The 13,305-nt window shown below is 52.9% G+C and overlaps 1 protein-coding gene across 4 annotated transcripts in view; it reads left to right on the top strand.

Moving 5' to 3' along the window:
* Window positions 1-3,050: 3,050 nt before the first annotated feature.
* The window catches only part of GRIK4 (glutamate ionotropic receptor kainate type subunit 4), a 241,290-nt gene continuing 231,035 nt past the window's right edge, over window positions 3,051-13,305 (top strand). For 3 of the 4 annotated variants that reach the window (XR_008462996.1, XM_054176046.1, XM_054176049.1), the window contains exon 1: window positions 4,506-4,728. The gene's annotated coding sequence lies outside the window, so the exon portion shown is untranslated. Of the gene's footprint in view, window positions 3,117-4,505; window positions 4,729-13,305 lie in introns of those variants that run through there. The other variant, XM_054176047.1, reaches the window with a different exon arrangement.

Genomic DNA, 13,305 nt, shown 5'->3' on the forward strand with positions numbered 1-13,305 from the left:
TCAGAAGGCAGTTTCACAAACCTCTCTCTTTATGGTTAGAATCCTTTATTTCCAAACCAAGCCAGATTTATTTGCAAACAGTTTCTACCCCATTTGTTCCCTTGCTAAATTATCTTCAGCATTAAAAACAACAACAAAAAAAAATCCCCAAAGGTTTTAAATAAAACACAACTGTCTCAGAAACCAGAGAGAGCAAATTAAGCTGGAAATAATTGGAATCCAGCTCTCATTGCTGAGACTCGGTGGGGAGAACTGCACCAGGAGAGCCTGAGCTCTTCAAGAGCAGGGGAGGAAGGAAGCAAGCAGGGGGAAAGGAACGGAGCTCAGCTGTGCTGTTCGTCACTCTGCCTTGCAGGACTCATAGGTTGGGAACAGTCCTGATGATGTGGTGAGGAAGGGTTGCATTAGGCTGGAGGTTTGTTTGCCCATCACAGTTGAGGTGAAAGGAAGGCTTTTCACTGCCCAGATGGACAGCAGGGGCAGGCAGCACATCTGCCTTCTGCTTTCCAAGTCCCTGGTGACAACTCTGGACAGCTGTCCTCTTCATATTGCCTTCTCTTAGCTAGGTCTCACCTGCTGGTGGCTGACAAGGGGGAATGGAATGGAATGGAATGGAATGGAATGGAATGGAATGGAATGGAATGGAATGGAATGGAATGGAATGGAATGGAATGGAATGGAATGGAATGGAATAGACCAGGTTGGAAGAGACCTTCAAGATCATGGAGTCCAACCTATCAACCACCATCTAATCAACTAAACCATGGCACCAAGCACCCCATCAAGTCTCCTTCTAAATACCTCCAGTGATGGTGACTCCACCACCTCCCTGGGCAGCACATTCCAATAAGCAATCTCTCTTTCTATAAAGAATTTCTTCCTAACATCTAGTCTAAACCTCCCCTGGCACAGCTTGAGACTGTGTCCTCTTGTTCTGGTGCTGGTTGCCTGGGAGAAGAGACCAACCCCCACCTGGCTACAACCTCCCTTCAGGTGCCCTAATTTCTGTGATGCTGCACTGGTTTATGCTGTGCCAGAGGATGGCTTATGGAGGTGTTGAGGTGAAGGCTTTGTACCAGCTTTCTAGGCTTCAGGTTACCCTGTCAGAGTGCAACAGCAAGGCTGAGGCTCCAAGAACTGCATGAAGGGCATGCAGAGATACGTGCACACTGCCAAAGGTGTCTAACAGAAAGCAATGTGGACAAGAGGCAATGAGCATAAACTTGAGCATGGGAAGTTCCACCTGAACATGAGGAGAAACTTCTGTACTTTGAGGGTGGCAGAGCACTGGAGCAGGCTGCCCAGAGACATGGTGGAGTCTGTGTCTCTGGAGACATTCAAGGCCCACCTGGATGTGTTCCTGTGTGACCTGCTTCAGGTGATCCTGCTCAGACAGGGAGTTGGAGTCGATGATCTTCAGAGGCTCCTTCCAACCCCTGCCCTTCTGTCATTCTGTGAAGCAGCATTTGGTGGCATAATGCCTGTGAGGGCTGTGCTGGGGAAGCCTCACCTGGCTCAGGTGTGGCAGCACGGGAGGAAGAGGTGGGCTCTGCATCTCCCACTTCTTGAGTCTGCAGAGGTGCTGTGCTCTGCCAACCAGGTTATGTATTCCCAGCCCCAGGCACCACCGCCACTTGCTTTGCCTGTGCTCAGACAGCAGCAGGAAGCTCCCTGCAGGGTTGAGCTGCAGCCCAGACAGGGAATCTGGACCTTGAGGGCCACAATCATAAATGAAAAGCAAACAAAGCCCCGAGGTAAGGAAATGCTCTTCAGTTCTGAGAATAATGAGTGCTTGGAAGGGCTTGTTGGGCAGGGTCACTGGTGCAAAGGCCCAGGGATCACTCAAAGCAATTGACTGGTAGCTGTGGGCCTGAGGGAAATGATGTGTAAAAGGGATGAGCTCAAAGCCCCCTGTGCCTGTTTCCTATGTCTTTCATGAATAATTTGTCTCTGAAGCAGAGGCAGGTTGTTGTTTTTTTGCAGGTTTTTTGTTGCTGGTGGTTGGTTGTATTTTCTTCTCCCCCCTGTGAAGCTGGTTCTTTTCCTCCAGCTTATTTCTTCTCAGCAGGAGGAGAAGATGAATTTCTGTCAAACAATAGTTCATTGCTCCTAATGCAGGAGACCAATTAATTGATGGCTGAAAAGCTTTCCTTTTCTCACTATTGAAAACAAACAAACAGGAAAATAAAACTGCAGTGGAGCAGAGAAGGCTGGAGGGTTACAAGGCTACAGGGACTCCACAGCTGAGGAAACTGACCGTCTGGTGCTGCAGCCCTCAGCCTCGCACTACAGGATTGGTCCAGTTCCTTCCTCTCCTGCCAGCTCCCCAGTGCTAGAGGATGTCTCTTGCCCAGCATGCACCACTGTTCAAGGCCCAGGCAGGATTTTAGGAGCTGTGGGCAAAAGTATCTCACCCTGCATCCTTCTCAGACAGCATAGCAGGGGAGGACACATAGGGAGAGCTAAGGCCCTGGCTAATGGCACAGAGTCTCAAAGCAGTTAAGGATTTGGGAGGCGTAGGGAGAAGGCACAGCTTTTCCAAACGGCCCTCCCAGGAATGCTCAGTCTGGGCTTAGCAAAACTGGTCCATTCTAGAAACAATACTTCCAGTGCCCCACTGTTCCCTCCTTCCCTCCCTCCTCAAGCCCTCCCTCCCTCCTCGATCCTCTATCCTCTGAGCATCCTAGCTCCTCGCGCTCCCTCCATCACGGTTTCTACCCTTCTTTCCCTCTCCATTCTCGATCCCCTACCTCCCCCCTGCCTCTCCGGCATCCCTGCATCCCTGCACCCTCCTCTGTTTTCCTCCCATCCTTGACTCCCTCCCCAGTCCCCTGCCCTCCTGCCATCCCAGCCGCCTCCGTCCCGACTCTCTGCGCTCTCTCCATCCTATCTCTCTCCCACGCCGCATCCCTGCCCGGCGCTGCCCCGCACGCCCACGGGAGGGCTCCGGCGCCCGGCAGCCCCTTCCCGCGGCGCGGCCCCGCGGCGCCGAGCCCTGCCAGTCGCCCCCCGCCCCTTGCAGTTCCCCCGCTCGCCGCCGGGGACCTGCCGCCGCCGCTGCCGCTGCCGGAGCGGGGCCGGAGCAGCCGCGGGCAGAGCCGCGCCGGCCAGCCCAGGTAAGAGCCTCCCGGGGGCCACCGCAGGGAGAGGGTTGAGCATCCCCGCGCCCTGCCGGAGGGAGAGTGGGGAAGGGGCGGCGGGTCCCGCTGTTCAGCGTCGTATCCCGCCCCCCACTCCGCCCCACAACCGGCAGTGCCGCTCCCGAGGGTGGGGAGGGGGGGGTTCGGTGGGCTGGAGCAACCGGCCGGTGTCCCCGGCGGGATGCTCGCCCCAGCCCCACCGTCCTCCCCGGTCCCCAGGGAGAGCCGCTCGGCTCGCCCACCGCTGCAGAGCTCCGAGCAGCCTCAGCCGCCGGCAGCGAGGTGCGAGCGGGAGCCGCGATGTGCCAGGCTGGCGATGGTTGCCCGCAGCAGTAGCCCCCGTTCGCCCGCTCCCAGGGCAGCCTCTGCTAAAGGACTTTGCTGCCAGCCCTTTGCGGGGCTTGGTGGCCGACGCAGCCTTCTCAGTGTTGCGAGAGTTGCAGAACGTCACACTCAAGCTTTCAGGAGAGCTGAAGTTCAAAGAGTGCGGGGATGGGGGCGGGGGGGACCGTATGTCTACAGCCGCTGTGGATAACCTGGGGGACGATTCCTGGGATGTCCGCAGCATGTGGAAGTGTGCGGTGGGCATCTCTGGGAGGAGCGGAGCGAGGCTGGCTGGGCTGGATGCTCCCCGGCTGCACTTGCATGTCGCCGTGTTCCCAGGATGCGTGCCACAGTTGCAGGCAGTGAGGAAAACGATGCTTAACAGATATTTTTCTCGGGCTTTGGACCGGAAAGGAAAGGTTCATTGTTCTGGAATGCGTTTCGGTGGAGTTGTGCTGGTGAATAATTTCTCTTAGGATACATGAGGCGCTCCCTGTGTGCGCAGACGTGCGGCTTTGGTGCTGGCAGGGACTCCTGTGATGAGCACGCAGCCTGGATTCTGGGCAGCGGGGGAAAACTCCACGCAGAAACCCCCTTCCTAGGCCCAACTTTATTCCGTGTTATTTACGCATCAGCTCCGGCACAGCCTGCAGCCCCGGCTGGGGGCTCTGCATAGATGAGAGATGCTGCAAGTGCTGGTCAGCTCTCATCATCTGTCAGGCTTCTTTCTTTCTTCCCCAGCCGGGTAGGCTTGAGACCTCCAGGCTGTGACCCCTCAGGAAAGTTAACCTAGGGTGGATGAGGTTTGCTTGCCTCCCACATGTGCCTCCTTTGCAGCGAGGTGCTGGAGGATCTGGGGGCCTTGCCTCCCTGGGGGCCTTCTGCTAGCAGGAGACGCTGAGGGACGGCTGGCACCGCCACTGCATCCTGGGCAGCCTTGCTGGTAGGCACCCGTGCCCCACGCCGCGGCAGTGGGAGGATCCTCTGCTTGCCCCCAGCAGGAACCAGTCCCTTTGTCTCTCCGAGGCAGACAGCCCTGTCTCAGAGCAGACGTTCAGCAGCCATATCCTGCCTGGATGTGCCCGATGCAGTTAGCCTGGAGCAGAGCATTCCCTGCCGCTCTGGACCGGGAGCTGAGGGTCTAGAGCACCGGAGGGCGAGCGAGCGTCCCCATGGAGTGGTCGTGCTCCTGTAGACCTTCGAGCAGCAGCTAGCTGCTGGTCCTGTGGCCAGTCCCTGGGTGTCAGGACTAAGGAGCTCACAGGTAGGAGGTGGCTGCTAACTGTGCTCGGTGCTTCTCTGCCATGTCTTCGTTTAGCAGAGGGGTAGAAGTGTGCTCTCTGACAGCAATCTGCAGTGAGGCTCCCACAGTGCCAAGGCATTTTTAAACTGTCTTGATGTAAGTCTGCTGTAGTATTTATGCATATTAGGCTGTATATTTGAAGGGAACCATCTGGGTAGGGATGGTAAGGAGCTGAACCTTTCCCTGTTGGTTTCCATTTCAGAGTTGGGCTTGATTAGCAAAGCCAGAAGTTGGGAAAGTTGCTGTGTGGCTCTCTCTGGTCTGCAGGTGCTGTTTCACCCCCATGGCTGGCATGAATGAATGCCCTGAGATGAAGAGACCTTTGCCTGGGATGTGGGGAAGAAAGAGCTGACAGGTTGTGCTGAGCAGAAAGAGAGCTTTAGTGTTGGCACAGCAAAGAAGAATGCTCTTTTTTTTGTTGCTTCAAATGGCCATTTCTCTTAACCCTCTGTGGGCTGTCTCCTGTGCTGATGGGCACACGGTGCCTGACACAGGTGAACCCTGAAGGCAATGGTTGTGGGTGGGGGCAGGCCAGGGTGTCTCCCAGAGTCCTGCTTGAAGGAGTAGGAAGCGTAGGGAGCAAGGCTGATAAAGGCATCAGCAAGTGCCTGAGAAGTCAGCTGTGAAAGGTTGGCTCTAAATGGAAGAAGGTTTAGAGCAGCTGCCTGCAGCTCTGAGAGGGGCACAGAGACAGTGTTGCTGCTGGCTCTAAGTTTCCTGCTGGAGATTTCCTTTGAAAGATGTGCAAGGAAAAGAAGCCAAAGTGTCATGGGGGCTGGCAAAGGCCTAAACACCCAGATGGCAGCAATCTGTGGGTGAATGGCAAATGATTCGAGGGAGCTGGTCCTCAGAGAGCTCATCAAAGGAACAGCAAGGCAGGTATGTGCAGTGCTGCCTCCAAACTATCTGTTCTGAAAGCTGAAGTGTGTCAGGAAATCCCATCTCCACCGCATGTGTGCGTGCTCATGCTGGTTTCTTTACTTGATGGGAAAGCAGTGAGTGAACTTCAAACTCACCCAGGACTTGGGGGAGATCCTCAGCTAGATGCTGGCTGATTGCCTGAGTTCTGATGGGAAATGATCTGACTGCAAGGTAAGATCTCTGCTTTCCACCAAGGCTGTGTTGGTTTAGGTTCCTCTTTCTCTGGGAGAAGCAGCTGGTTTTGCATGCAATGGAGCCAGGAAAAGCCTTTAGCTGGGAGAGGAGCTGGGTGTTTTTGCTGGGTGTGCATGGAGGGCAGACAGTGCTTGAGCCCATGTGGGGCTGAGTGCCTGTGTGGGTGTAGGGATGGGCTTTTGTGTCAGAGGAGGAAGAGAAAGGAGGGAAAATCAGGGGAAAGGAGGTGCAGGGGGTGACAGAGGTGATGAAAGACTGGGAAGGAATCAGGCATTCTTGGGCCCTACAGACAGAACTCCTTCATCCAAGGAACTTCATCTTCTTTGAAGATGGTTTAAGCTTTATTCTGTATTCAGCTGGGACTAAGCATGTGTCATGTCTATCCTTTGTAAAGGTCTGCTGATGTTCCTGGTTTGTGGGTATTGATTCTCACTGACTTTGGGGTGGTTGAAGTCTTCCATGAGGACCACCAGGGCTTGTGAACGCAAAGCCTCTCCTATCTGTTTATAGAAGGTCTCAGCCACTCAGCCTTCTTGGTCAGGTGGCCTGTGACAGACCCCCACTATGATGTCACCTTCCTGTCCTTACAATCCTCACCGATAAACTCTCTGTCACTCTACTTCTAACCCCAGGTGCATCCTCATGGACTCCAGTAAGCCCCTGGTCAGCAGCACACCTCTCTAGCTTGTGGGTTGGGATGGCAAATGGGTGCCTCTGTACCTCTCAGCAGTCACCCACTGCTATCACCTGTTGCTTTTTCTTTGTGGCTGAAGTAGTTACACAAGAGGGAGCTGACCTGGCTGTCCTGCTGGGGTCTGTGGACCTAGCAGAGGGAGGATCCTTGTCCTCCAGAGCCATGAATCGGTTCTGCAGGGTCACCTCAGACTCTGATGGAGGTTTCTTCCTCCTAATAATTCTAGTCCTTGCAATTTGCCTTGCTGGCTTTCCCTGTTTCTGGCTGTGCTGTGATGCTGTGGGGGAGTTTGGGGCTGTTTGGCCCCAGACTTTGGGTACAGTGCAGACTCCAATTGTCTACCTCCATTTCTGCCTCCTTTATATTACACAACCTTTTTGACTGTCTTGTGCACCTCAGCCACCTGCTGCAGGAGGTCCTCTACCTCAGCACACCTTTTGCAGGCAACTTTGCCCCCCATCTCCACCCCGGGAGAGGGGTCGGGGCACTGCCCACAGCCCAAGGGCTGCTCAGCTGCTTCTAGCCGCGGCAGCTCCCTCCGAGAGGCGGCATCGGTCCTCACCGGGGGCAAGCGGTGCCTATCCGGCTGCCGGGACTGCGACCCTCGCTCGCCTGAGGGGTGGGTTGGGACTGACCTGGAGCGCTGCGAGAGACTTCCCCCTGCTCGCCGGAGCTGCCGCACGAACGGCCGCGCCGCACCCCGGCTGCCCCGGCCGGCTCCGCGCTGCGCCCGCGGCCGCTCTCCGCGATCCTCGCCTCGCCCCCTCCGGAGCGATGTGTGGAAAACAGAAATGCAATGGAGGGCTGCTGATCAGAGCACAGACAGGGCACTATGTGACGGTCCCTCGCTGAGGCTGGGCTTACATATTACCTTTAATGATCGGGAAGTGCCAGCAGAAAGGGTTTGCTTTTGCTGCTAAACATTTGACAGAATTAAGAGGCAAGGCTGCTGGATTTGAGCGTGCCGGTGCTGCCGTAGCAGCTGAGTGTATCTCGGGCTTGAGTTTTTAACAGCTTGAGATAAAGGAAACCCCCGAGTGAATCTTTGCCATGTAATGTAGCCAAGGTGCTGCCGGGAGAACGTGCGGGAGCATGGAGTGGTGTTGGTGAGCAGCTGCCACGGCGCCGTGGCTGTATGGACAAGCTGCAGGTGAAGGGGAGCCCCAGGAGATGCTCTGAGCTGGCAAACAGTGCTCTCCATCTTGGGCATCGTGTGGCCTAAGGGCTCGGTGGAGGGAGATGTCTGCAGCGATGTAGCAGCGAGAGCCAAAGCCTCTCACATCTGATCAGGGATTCATTGCTGCTGGAGCAGGGGCTGTGGGCATCCAGACTGTGCTGGCATCCAGCAGGGCTGGCTGGCTTTAAATGACTCCAGGGGAACGTTGCTGAGTCCTGGTGAGCTCCTCCTTGATTGTCTGGTTGGGACTTCCCCCTGTGTTTTCCAAGGGGATGGATACCACATACAGACGTATCACGGAGGGAGCCGAGACATAAGCTGTGCCTCTAGGCGTGATTTCCTACCCAGACCCGCAGTGCCTCCTACCCAGAGACTTGGGAGGTGTTTGCAGGGTTTGAAAGGGAAGGTTACTGCTTACATGCCTGAAGTGCAGTTTTACAAGAGGCTGTGGTCTCTCACAGTGGTGGGAAGGAGACTAGAGAGCCCGGAGCCTTTGTGTTTCTGCTTTATTGCAAATCCCTGAGCCAGGTCTCAGTCAGGTGGCAGGGCAGCAATATTTATTCTGGCCATCCTTTGCATGGGAGCAGCAATGTCTCAACTGAGCACCCAGTGAGCCATCCAGCACAAGGGGATTTTCCATCTCTGCTGAGATCTCCTGCTCTCAGAGTCTGCAGAATGCATTTGCATCCTTCATCAGTGACCCAGGCACAGTTTTTTGTTCCTGATGTCTCTCTGCTCCTCTCCCCCTTCTCCGCTCACTTTTCAGTTTGTTTATTTGGTTAAGCTCAGCATCAGCACAATGATGTGGAAATAAAGCATGGGAGCTTCATCTTGGCCTTATTGCATATGCATAAATGAGAGGAATAGATCATGCTGGCAATCCCTAGCCAGGCTACAGTTAATGGAAATTCTTCTGTGACCTTATCAACCCTGCTCTGCAAGAGTTTATAATGAGTCTGCAAAAATTCATTCAGGGCACAAACAAGTCATCTGAGGTCTCAGACCCCAGGAGCACAAAGTAATAATACTACTAATTTCCCACCCACTCAGGCATGTGCTCAGCTCCTTATAGAATTAGCTATTTATATATATATATTTAATTTTTTTAAAGGCAAGTTTTTCCTTTCTGAAACTGTCATGGGGGACTGGGGGTGGCTGACTGGTGGGGAGCAGCTCTTTCTGTGCAGCCTCTCCCCCGGGGAGAGCTGCTGTGGATCTTTCCCCTGGCTCCACCTGAAGCAGTTAACATCACTAACGTTGCAGCCTGATGAGCTGTGTGATTGCACCTTGGCAGAAAACTGCTCTTTCTACAGGGTTGTGGCTCTGCACCCTGCTCTCTCCTTCCCATGTGGACATCTGACACTGAATTGCTGGAGAAGCTGGTGAAGGGGCTGGAGAACAGCTGAGGGAACGGGAGTTGGTTAGTCTGGAGAAGAGGAGGCTGAGGGGAGACCTCATTGCTCTCTGCAGCTCCCAGAAAGGAGGTTGCAGTGAGGTGGGGGTTGGTCTGCTTTCTCTAGTCTCAGCTGATAGAACGAGAGGAAAAGGGCTGAAAATTGTGCCAGGGGAGGTTTAGGTTGGAGATTAGGAACAATTTCTTTGCTGCAGGGATGGTCAGGGATTGGCACAGGCTGCCCAGGGAGGTGGTGGAGTCCCCATCCCTGGAGGTGTTCAAGAAACCTGTGGCCATGCTGCTTTGGCCATGGCTTAGTGGCCATGCTGCTTTGGCCATGGCTTAGTGGCCATGGTGGTGTTGGGTTGCTGGCTGGACTGGATGATCTTGGAGGTCTTTTCCAACCAAAACAACACTGTGATTCTATGATTCTTTTTCTGGGCCTGCTCAGGGGGGAGTGGATTCTTAAAAATCCCTTAAAGATTTTGTTCAGCCTTAAGTTTGAACTTGGTGCTGAAAACCTGGGAGTTTGGGGGTTAATGACACAAGTTGACATTTTTCTGAAGAATACATTTCAGTTTGATACAAGGAAAGGGTTTAAGGGCTCCCTGGCCCTGCTCAGAGCCAGAGGGATTGCAAGGATGGTTGTCACTGATAGAATAGAATTAGCCAGGTTGGAAGAGACCTTTGAGATCATCAAGTCCAACCTATCACCCAACACCATCTAATCAGCTAAACCATGGCACCAAGCACCCCATCCAGTCTCTTCCTAAACACCTCCAGTGATGGTGACTCCACCACCTCCCTGGGCAGCACATTCCCATGGCCAATCTCTCTTTCTGGGAAGAACTTCTTCCTAACATCCAGCCTGGTGCAGCTTGAGACTGTGTCCTCTAATGATGTTTGAGTCTGCAGTGGGATTCATGTTGGGCAGCAGCCCTGAGCTTTCCCTCCACAGACAGCAATGAAGAAGCAAATTGCTGTGTTTGATAGAGTTGCTCTTGATGTGGCTCATCTCGAGCGATGTGGCAGGGCTGGGAAGTAATAGAGCCACAGGCACAGCCTGGCTGCAAACACTTTAGTGCAGTACAGCACTTCTGCTGCACAGCTCATTGAAACCAGTGCTGATCTGCAAACTTACACGAGCCAAAACTACCTTTTTTCCTTTTTAAACCTAAAAAAGCTTGATCAAACTGTATTGTACTCTACCCACACTCACTGCTTGCCCTCCCTGTTTTCTTGTTTGATAGAATAGAATAGAATTAATCGGGTTGGAAAAGACCTTTGAGATCATCAAGCCCAACCTATCACCCAACACCATCTAATCAACTAAACCATGGCACCAAACACCCCATCCAGTCTCCTCCTAAACACCTCCAGGGATGGTGACTCCACCACCTCCCTGGGCAGCACATTCCAATGGCCAATCTCTCTTTCTTTGAAGAATTTGTTCCTAACATCCAGCCTAAACCTCCCCTGGCACAGCTTGAGACTGTGTCCTCTTGTTCTGGTGCTGGCTGCCTGGGAGAAGAGACCAACCCCCACCTGGCTCCAACCTCCCTTCAGGTAGCTGTAGAGAGCAATGCTGCCCAGGGAGGTGGTGGAGTCGCCATCACTGGAGGTGTTTAAGAAGAGATTGGACGAGGCACTTGGTGCCATGGTTTAGTTGATTGGATGGTGTTGGGTGATAGGTTGGGCTTGATGATCTCAAAGGTCTTTTCCAACCTGGTTTACTGTATTGTATTGTAATAAGGTCTCCCCTGAGGCTCCTCTTCTCCAGGCTAAGCAACCCCAGCTCCCTCAGCCTCTCCTCACAGGGCTGTGCTCCAATCTCTACTTGCATTCCAGTTTTGCTCCACCTTGTGTGTGATCTGGTAACACCTGGTGTTCAAAGAGTGTATGTGTGCCGGGGCAGCTTTGAAAGCAGGCTATCACATCTCTTTTTTAGGCTGAAAAATGTTTGGGGCAGAGACTGTGCTAATGTTCACAGAGCATCTGGTCTTCTCCAGGTCCAATTCATCACTGTCTTGCAGTTTGCATTATTGTTCACACCAAGGGAAAGTGGGTGTGAAGGTGGAATAATAATGTTTCACACTCGCTTTGCATTGGGTTTGATATCCATTTTAACCCATCAGGAAAGACATCAAGAAATGGAGTCTGTGGGAGCTGAACCACAGTTCACAAAGAGCATGTTAATTACCCCTGCTGAGCAAATGGCCACTGTGCTCAGGCCTAAATCAATGGCAAACATAAAATCCAGAGGGGATTTTTACAAGTCTGACTCCAGGGTTCAAATCAGCACAGAGGAATTAGTGGATGAGGGCAGCAGCAGAGGTCAGGGCAATGGCTCCCCCCAGCTTCAGCCTTCTCCTCTCTCCAGTTCTGGGCTCCCCGGTTCAAGAGGGTCAGTGGTAGACTAGAGAGTGTCCAACAGAGTCAATGTGGATGATGAAGGGTCTGGAACATCTGTATGAAGAGGAGAGGCTGATAGGCCTGGGGCTGTTCAGCTGGGAAAAGAGAAGACTGAGAGGGAATCTTATTCCTGTGTATAAATACCTGGGGGGTGGGGATCAAGGAGAAGGGGCCAGGCTCTTTTCAGTGGTGTCCTGTGGTAGGACAAGGGGCAATGGATACAAACTGGAACCCAAGGAGTTCCACTTCAACATGAGGAAAAAGCTTCTTTACTTTTAGGCTGCCCAGAGAGCTTGTGGAGTCTCCTTCTCTGGAGACTTTCCAGACCCATCTGGATGAGTTCCTGTGCAACCTGCCCTGGGTGATCCTGCTTTGGCAGAGGGGGATGGACTCGATCCCCAGAGGTCTCTTCCAACCCCTATCATTCTATGGTTATATGCCACACAGGCCTTCCAAACATGACTCCACCACTGCTGGACAACAGCAACACTTCCCTGAGTCTTCAGAGAGCCCTGAGCAGTATTTCTGACATCTCCTGTGCCTTGCTCATTTCAAAGTGGGGTTGGTGGGAATGCCAGGCAATGGATTTTGGATGTCAGCCTTGGAGTTTCTTTGCTGAAACCTAATGGCATAAAGAGGGGAAAAATGTGATGTCTGCATGGTGTATCTGAAGTTGGGAACCATGGCCTTTTGGTGCTGGTAGAAGCCCCATCTCTGGAAGTTTTCAAGGCCAGGCTGGATGTGGCTCTGAGCAACCTGATCTAGCATGAGGTGTCCCTTGCCCATGGCAGGGGGGGGGTTGGAACTGGCTGATCCTTGAGGTCCCTTCCAACCCTAACAATTCTATGATTCTGGTGGCTGAACTTCCTGAGGGCCTTTAAGGAGACCTGTCCTGTGGTGATTTGGACTGAGATGCCTTTTGTTCTGCTCCTGTTGAGTGTTAAATGAGATTTCAGTCTCCTCAGTTACTATTTAGTCGTTGAAGAACATCACAGCCAACGCACATGCAAACAAAGTGTTTGTTTATGCAAGAGATCATTAGAAAATCTGTAGGAAAAGGGGGAGGGGGGGGGAAAGGGTTCTGGTCTGTTAGCTAATTAATCTGCATTTTAAGGATTGTCTAAAGACATATTTGCAAGCTAGTCCATTGAGCTGCTGCTCATCTAGTCAATAATCCCCATATTTAATAGTCCCTAAGAATGTATTTCCATAATGTGCTGTGAACAGTTGAGGAATCTGCATCATTTTTTGTCTTAAGATGTCAGTGCTTGCACATTTTCTGTGACATTTTGTTTCTTTTCCCCCTGACTGTTGGTGGAAATTAAAAAAAAAAAAAAATATCCCCAAATGTTAGCTTCCAACTGGTAAGGCTGGGAGAAAGCTTCTTAAAGCACATCCCTGGGTCTAGATCCCTTCAAAGGCTGGATGAGTTTGCAATTTCCATCTGGCATCAGATGCCAGAGCCGTGGAGTGAGTCTGCACCGTGCTGGCAGTGGTGCCCAAAATGCACCTTGTGGCTAAGTGGCTGTGGGGAGGGATGCTCTGTTGGCTCTTGGAGGCCCCAGCTCCTCGTCCTCTTGGTGTCAGAGAAGCAGCAGCGTGTCTCTGGAAGGAGGATCTGAGGTCTGCCTTGAGCTGCATCTGAAGGAGCTCTGTGTTGCAGGGGTAGATGTGTTGGAAGGGCTGTGAAATGCTGTAGCCCAGTGTGGCAGATTTATTTTGGCAGGAGTGTGGAGCACAGCTCTG

Source organism: Dryobates pubescens, chromosome 34, assembly GCF_014839835.1.
Source record: "Dryobates pubescens isolate bDryPub1 chromosome 34, bDryPub1.pri, whole genome shotgun sequence".
NCBI lineage: Eukaryota > Metazoa > Chordata > Aves > Piciformes > Picidae > Dryobates > Dryobates pubescens.